The sequence below is a fragment of the Ursus americanus genome, chromosome 8 (genome assembly GCF_024610735.1).
Source record: "Ursus americanus isolate L20-20 chromosome 8, mUrsAme1.1.p, whole genome shotgun sequence".
Taxonomy (NCBI): domain Eukaryota; kingdom Metazoa; phylum Chordata; class Mammalia; order Carnivora; family Ursidae; genus Ursus; species Ursus americanus.
In genome coordinates, this window is record NC_142134.1 from 9,414,330 (window position 1) to 9,422,877 (window position 8,548).

Sequence of the window (8,548 nt, forward strand, 5' to 3'; positions counted from 1 at the left end):
GTTTGTCCTTTTAAACTTGGCTCCTGGGCCAAATGCAAAGGAACCACTGTGTGACTTTTTGCTTATCTTCTGTACCCAAGCCTACAAAGTTAGTGCTTGAGTGTGTCAGGTATCACCTAGGGACTTAAGAACGAGGCTTTTTACAGTTAACCCAATCCCGTGACCTGCACCACACTGCCTTTGATTTGAAGGCAGTTTAGTTAACTACCAAGACTGCCTACTACATGGATCGGAATCAAGTTCACCTGAGATGTGGGCACACAATAATTCCCAGTTTTCTGCATAATGGCTTTGGGCATACTCCATTACACGCTGGAGTGTCTGCCAGTGGGAAACAGGAATGTTTTTCTTCTTGTACATGCTGCTTCATTCACAGAACTGCTTTTATATTTTTAACTTTTTATTTGGAAATAATTTCAGAATTTTAGAAAATTTGTAAGAATTTGTATAGTTCAAATAATGTCCTGATATTCATTACCCAGATACACTTATTATCTCCGTTTTACCTCATTTGATTCACCGTTGGCTCAAATTCTTTCTCTCTCTCTCTCTCTCTGCACATGCATATATATATATTTGGAATCACTGCAGGGTAAGCTACATATATCATGGTCCTTCACCCTTTAATACTTCCGTGAATATTTCTTTTTTTTTTTCCTTAAGATTTATTTGTTTATTTTTGAGGGGGAAGGGGCAGAAAGAGAGGGAGAGGGACAAGCAGACTGCGCCCAGCATGGAGCCCTTCGCAAGTCTTGATCCGATGACCCGGAAATCAGGATCCTAGCTGAAATCAGAAGTTGGCCACTCAACCAACCGAACCACCCAGTTGCCCTGGATGTTTCTTAATAATACGATATTCTCGGGGCGCCTGGGTGGCGCAGCGGTTAAGCGTCTGCCTTCCGCTCAGGGCGTGATCCCGGCGTTCTGGGATCGAGCCCCACATCAGGCTCCTCCGCTGTGAGCCTGCTTCTTCCTCTCCCACTCCCCCTGCTTGTGTTCCCTCTCTCACTGCCTGTCTCTATTTCTGTCAAATAAATAAATAAAATCTTTAAAAAAAAACAACGATATTCTCTTATATAACTGCAGTTCAGTTAACTACTTTAGTAATTTAGGATTGATAGAATACCTTTGTCAAATCTCTTATTCTTATAATTTCAACTTTAGGAACTGCTCTAATACCTTTTCCCACTCTAAGGTCCCCTCCAGAGTGTGGCAATTGTATTCAGTTGTCATGTCTTTGTAGTCTTTTTAAATCCGGAACATGTCCACAATCTTTCTTTGTCTTTTACACCATGGATATTTTTGAAGACTACAATCTCCCATCGTTTTTTTTTTTTTTTTAAGAATGTTTGTTCTCATTTGCCATTTATCTGATATCAACATATGCTTAGATTTTCATTATATATTTTTGTTCAGAATACCTTAGAAGTGATAGCACAGGTTTCTCAGGATATCTCATCAGAATGCACACAAAGTCCATATACTCCTCTTGATGATGTTGATTTAGATCACCCAGTCAATGTATTATTTGATTTCTCCACTGTACAAATACCATTTTTCCCTTGTAGCTAATAAGCAATCTATGGAGAGACACTTTAAGAGCATGCAAATGATGTGCTCTTCAGCAAAACTTTTTCCCAGATACACTGTCCGCTGATGATTCTTTTTTTTTTTTTTAAAGATTTTATTTATTTATTTGACAGAGATAGAGACAGCCAGCGAGAGAGGGAACACAAGCAGGGGGAGTGGGAGAGGAAGAAGCAGGCTCACAGCAGAGGAGCCTGATGTGGGGCTCGATCCCAGGACTCCGGGATCACGCCCTGAGCCGAAGGCAGACGCTTAATGACTGAGCCACCCAGGCGCACCTGTCCACTGATGATTCTTGTCTGATCCGGTCTTTAGGATGATGATTACAAATGCTGATTTTCCAACTCTTATATTCCCTCCTCATTTGCCAGTTGGCATTTAACGTTTTCATATACTCTATTATAATCTCCTTTCTCTCTTATTTATTTATCTCCTTCTTATTGATATGAACTCATGAATTCCAATTTTTTGGAATTGTTTATCATGTTAGTGTACCTCATTATTTTGTGCTCAGGTTGTCCCTGATGTGACCAATGAATACCTTCAAGTTGTCTCCTGAGTCTTCATTATTTGTTTATTTACTTTGAGCACCTCCTCACTTCTGGCCCGACAAAATGTTCTGGGCTCATCTTGCATATTTCCTGTCCTATCTCTGGACTCAGCCATTTCTCCAAGGAGTCTTGATTACTTTTAGTGAGAAATGGTATTAAAGATCAGGTATACCAAGAGGGCTATTTTTCAAAAAAGATTTATTTATTTATTTACTTACTTATTTATTTATTTATTTGAGAGAGAGAGAGGGAGGGAGGTAGGGAGGGAGGGAGCTTGAGATGGAGAGGCAGAGGGAGAGGGAGAAAGAATCCCAAGCAGATTCCACACTGAGCGTGGAGCCTGATGTGGGCCTCGATCTCATGACCCTGAGATCATGACCTGAGCTGAAACCAGGAGTTGGATCCTTAACCAACTGTGCACACAGGTGCCCGCCAAGAGGACTATTTTTAAAACACTCATAAGATGGAAGATATTGTGAGATTTCACTTAATCGAGCTGTGATATCATTAAATTATTTCAACTTGATTATTCTAAATGTTCAAAAAAGATTTAAAGCTTAGATTTTAAAATACTGAAGTGGAAATAAATGTATAGCTAATTTCGAATGTTTTTTGATTATTTTGTTTAACACTTTATAAAGAGGGTAAGAGAAAGAGTTCAGCAATAACACCCCGGATTTTATTTATTGTAATGGTACGGCCATCGTTGGGAAGCTCAGTTTTCGAGTGGCATTGTAAAATTATTGATTTGGTTTGTGATAATGTCCATTCACATCCGGTGCACAGAAAACACACCCACGACACACAGGATTCTGCCTTGCGTGGCGCATAGGAGCGGCATAACCGTCAGCAGAGCAGGACTCCTGCAGCCCATCCTACAACGTTGCAAATGCACAGGGTCAACAGGGTCTCTCCACCAACTCCTTGGTCTAATTTGACTTTCAAATACACACCGCCTTTTTTCCAGCCAAAGCTCTTAATCTGATTCTCAAAAAAGTCTGCTTCAGTAGTAGGTTTTCTTCTCTGAAGGGACATTTCAGTAGCTTTCTAGGAGAATGTGGCTTATTTTCAATTTGAATGTTTTATTAAAGAGAATGATAAATAAAGGGCCTTTCGACCTCAGGTAATAAACCAGAGTTTTTATAGCTGCATTATGGCAATGCCTTGCCTTGTGTTAACACTGTTGAACATTTAAGTAAATTCAGACTAATTCAGATTACAAGAAAATTACAAATGCCACTCTGGATTACTAAAACCAAATAGATATTTATTTTAATATGGAATGTTATTTTATAAATACTATAACATGGATAGAGAACAAAGAGCAAGGAACAATTTGCTGTACAAACATAATGCAAAGTTGATGATTTAAACTAAAATACCTCAAATATGAATACATACACAAAACCACAGTGGATATACACACCCATAATTTCTTAGAAAATACAATTATTTAGCCTTCTACCATGAGGATGATTTTCCTTCAATAAATAGCTGACTTCTCCAATGGGCTGTAAGTCACTAGAAAAAAATCAGGGCACATAATATGCTATACCATGAAAAGAGTCTAGAAAATGAAGTGGTATGTGCTTGAGCTTTGTAATACTATCGGGATTGAATTGGGGAACCTTCTCACAGTAGGCCAAGAATCAAGGATTATCTTTTTTTTTTTTTAAAGATTTTATTTATTTATTCAACAGAGAGAGACAGCCAGCGAGAGAGGGGACACAAGCAGGGGGAGTGGGAGAGGAAGAAGCAGGCTCATAGCGGAAGAGCCTGATGTGGGACTCGATCCCGTAACGCCGGGATCACATCCTGAGCCGAAGGCAGACAATTAACCGCTGTGCCACCCAGGCACCCCAGAATCAAGGATTATCTTAACTAAAAACTGTAAAGTTGTATTAAACATTAAAGGGAAATATGTATTTGAGAAATAACTCAAAATTGTGTAAGTTTTAGAAGAAACATGATTTAGATATCAAAGATTTCGGATCTCAAAAACTTAGTAAATCCCCATTAATAACTGATGTATTTTTAAAAATATATCAACATTAGAAGTTTTTAGAATTTTTGCCTGCTGAATGTTTTTAATCACCACTCATTTAGCATTTTAAAATAAAATTTTTGCCATAGGAATAGGGTTTTTTTTGTTGTTGTTGTTCAGTAACAATTTAAGTTTTACTTCAGTGCTGATCTGCTTCCCCTAAACACAGTACAACTGTGTATTAGACAGCTATCACAAATTATGGCATTTTTCAAAGATGGCCACAAAAATATCCATTCAACTGCCCTTCTGTACTACCTGTCATTCCACTATCAGGAGGTGGTATCTGTTTCTCTATCTCCTTAAATCTGGGCAGTCTTCATGGCTGCTTTGGCCATTAGAATATGGTAGAATGACATAGTTCCAGTTCCTGGTGTAACCCTTAACTGCCTGGCAGTTTCTGTTTCCTGCCTTTTAAAAAACATCCATCATAGAAGAAGTGTAACACTGAGACACCATGGTGTGGAAACCCACATCTCGTGGAGCAGCCCTGAAGGATGAGAACTTATGTGGAGGGAGACAGACAGACAAAGACAGACAGAGAGAGGAAGGGGGGGTGGGGGGAAACAAGAGAGAGAGAGAAAGGAAGAAGAGAAAGAAAGAAAGGAAAAAAGAAAGAAAGGAAGGAAGGAAGGATGGACAGAAGTTGCTGCAAGGTACCAGGACTATAAGTAAAGAAGGTCTTCCGGAAGAGGATCCTCCAGCCCCAGTCACCATAGCTGTAGCTGAATCCATGTGAAGCAGAGATAAATTACCCTGCCAAGCCTTTTCCAAATTTCTGGCCTACGAAATTGTGAGCAAAACAAAAACATTGTTTTAAATGACTAAGTTTTCAGTTAACTTCTTAAGCAACAATAGATAACCAAAACATAAATATTGAGTAAATTTGAATTTATTGGGGAGCCTCCAAACGATAAAGTTTGTTTTTCCTTTTTCCATATGTCATGGTGCAAGGCAATGTTCTGGGTGCTGGTGATAAAAATTGAAAAGATGAATGTTTTCTGGCCCTTGCCATCCAGTAAGAGGTACATTAAAAACAGTGACCTACAACAGATATGACAAATGCAATAAAAAAGTAGTAAGAGAATATAGAAGGAATAATTAACTCATCTTCTGTCAGAACTTACGCCTTAAATGGCAGGAATTTTTACCTGCTTGGCTCAGACCAGATACAAAGGTGTCTGGTGCATAATAGATGCTCAAAAAATATTTGCTGAATAAACAAATGGCTGAACTCATGAAGGAGGTGATGGGCATGTGAAAGGTAAGGTTTGGAAATGACTCCTGAAAGAATTGAGAAAAGAGATTATATTTTAGCCGTAACTTGAAGGATGCCTAGAATTTTGTTAGGAGGGGTAGCAAAAGGCAGTAGATTGGATATGGGTGGTAACTAGAATAGTCTACCATTTACCACAGTGTGCCACCGTGTGGCTGGCAACTTAGGCTGTGGGAGCACTGAGAACAGTCTGGTATTCTTTAGTCAGGCCCTAATTTGAAAAATCTTGGCATACCACCCAAAATTACATCAAAGATTAGTCTAATCTTAAGGAATATTGGGGGTTTCAGTGGAATTAATTCCTAGACTGAGGTAATCCTCTAACACATCCAGAATCCCATAGGTCTCTCAGACCCAAGAATTCTAGATCCAGAATTGGTTCTTTGAAGCAGCTGGCCACATTTCACTGAAATGTAAGGTCCTTGGACTTGTTTTATGATCGGCATAGTCTCTAGGCTGGGAATAAGTGGAAACTTCACCTTGTTTATCAACTTCCATTGAGATATAAGGTAATGTAATACTTACATTTCAGTTTGTATTTGAGAAGGCCAAGAAGTTTTAATGACTAGAAATTCTTAGTTTGCATTAATTGGCTATAACTTGTGGAAATTGGAACTCTCCTATCTGTCCTCATGCATTAATTCATTACTTATTCGTATTTGCTGTGCAATATCTGAAAACATGGCAAAGTATTATCAATTCTTTATGTAAAGTCTTCAATCTCTATAATAGCAACAACAACAATAGTAAAAGTAATAATAACAATAAATAAATAAAGTAGGAAATTAAATTACTTAGGCCATTAAAGATCTCTTGATCTTTTTTTTTTTTTAGAGAGAGAGAGTGAGAATGGGGGCAGGGGTAGGGGGTGAAGGGCAGAAGGAGAGAGAGAGAATCACAAGCAGACTCCACACCCAGTGCAGAGCCCCACACAGGGCTCAATCTCAAGACCCTAAGATCATGACCTAAGCCAGAATCAAGAGTCAGACACTTAACTGACTCAGTCACCCAGATGCCCCAAAGACCTCTGGATTTTGTAATGGATCTTAGACAAGCTTATCCTTTGCTATGTTCTTGAGAACATAGTATGCCATATTTAAGTGTTTTGGAAGAGCACTGTCCCAAGTACTGAGGAAATAGGGGGAAAAAAGTGGAAAACATGAATTCTGTCTACAGCAAATTTAAAAGAAAATAGTGTACTCTGTAAGCCCAAATAAATACATGTAATCACAAGTGAAATAAATAGACATATTAAACAACCTACAAATGTACCCACCAAGGTAGCGTTAACTTGCACCTATTTCTGTGCCACTCGTAGGATTGCCTTAGGAGGAGAGAGGGTCTTAAGATAGTTATGGAAGTCCACCTGGAAATAGCGAAAGGATTGTGTAGGGGTCCCTGGGTGGCTTAGTTGATTAAGCGGCTACTTTCGGCTCAGGTCATGATCCCAGGGTCCTGGGGTTGAGCCCCATCGGGCTCCCTGCGCAGTAGGGAGTCTGCTTCTCCCTCTCCCTCTGCTCCCCTGCTCCTGCTCTCTCTCTCGATCTCAAATAAATAAATAAATAAAATCTTAAAAAAAAGAATTTTCTACTTCTGCCACTTTATAGGAAGTGGTTAAGTCTTGTATGAAAGGAGAGAAGGTTAGCACTCCCCTTGACAAGGATGGAAGAGGCCCTCGGGCCTGACAACACGCATATAGGAAGTGGTTAAGGACAAAAAGAGATATACCAATCCAAAAGTGCCAATATTTCCAAATAAAACTCAAGCACAATGTTGGCCAATTAATACCAAATGTTGAAAGAAAGTTGATAAAACTTTAATAAGACATTTATTGTAAAATTTTTTTTAAGATTATTTATTTATTTGACAGAGATAGAGACAGCCAGTCAGAGAGGGAACACAAGCAGGGGGAGTGGGAGAGGAAGAAGCAGGCTCCCAGCGGAGGAGCCCGATGTGGGACTTGATCCCGGAACGCCGGGATCACACCCTGAGCAGAAGGCAGACGCCTAACAACTGCGCTACCCAGGCGCCCCTATTGTAAATTTTTGTTTCAAGCTTCACTGTTGAAAGACTATGATCCTCCCATTTTTAAAAAAATGTCTGGCAAGCTATCTATGCTATGAATTGTTTCTTTCTGACAATAGTCATATTCCCTCCTCTGCCTTATTTAAAAGTCTGATGACCTAAGTACCACTGAATTTTAGCTTTTTTTTACAGGCCAAGATTTAGTAAAAATTAATGGTACTTAACCCCTAATATTGAAACACACCGAGGTATCATTGCTAAAATGTCCTTCAAGCAAGACTTGGAAGGCAATATATACATGATGTCATATCATAATAGATAATCACTAACATTAAATTTTATATCACTCCTATGAATGGCTATTATAGTCAGCAGGTGACTTTGTTCAATTCTTAAACAGGTCTAGACTGTAGAACCAACTGCCTTTAGACTCTGATAGCTGTTTAGGGTGGTTACTCATTCATTGATTTCTGGTATGAGTCCCACTACTGTTAGGCAACAGGTGTTGGTTCTCTAATCTCTGCACAAGAGTAAACATTCTTATTTGGTTTTATCACAACCAGTGAGTTCCTTGGTTAGGTAAAACTTTATAATATTCATGATGCTAATTGGAGAGCATTAGGACACTTCTGAACATATTTTTTTCCAATAAGAATAGTTAACATTTCTTGGGTACATACTGTATGTTATGGTGCTAGGCATTTGTAAGTGGTATCTGATTTAATCTTTATAGCAACCTACAAACATTATTGTTATCTCTGCTCTATAGAAGAGAAACTGAGGCACAGTCACACAACTGTTAACTAGATGAGTGGAATTTCAAAGTCAGGTTTGGCTCCAGAGTACCTATTTTTGTAACCACTGTGCTGACATCAACCAGTGGACATGCATCAGTGTGGTGATTTTTATGACATTAGAACTACATATGATATGAAGCTTCTTGTTGGATGATCTTAGTGATACAATTCATGTAGGTTGAATGGGTAGGGGAAAAATGAGAATTCCTAGTTGTGATTCGAATCTTATAATTATAAACAAGCTAACCTTGATAGACCTGCAAACACA

At 38.9% G+C, this 8,548-nt stretch overlaps 1 non-coding gene across 1 annotated transcript; it reads left to right on the plus strand.

Moving 5' to 3' along the window:
* Positions 1–7,076: 7,076 nt before the first annotated feature.
* Positions 7,077–7,208, plus strand: LOC123789872 (U6atac minor spliceosomal RNA). Its single transcript, XR_006778938.1, has one exon. It is a non-coding gene; the product is annotated as a U6atac minor spliceosomal RNA (small nuclear RNA).
* Positions 7,209–8,548: the final 1,340 nt, after the last annotated feature.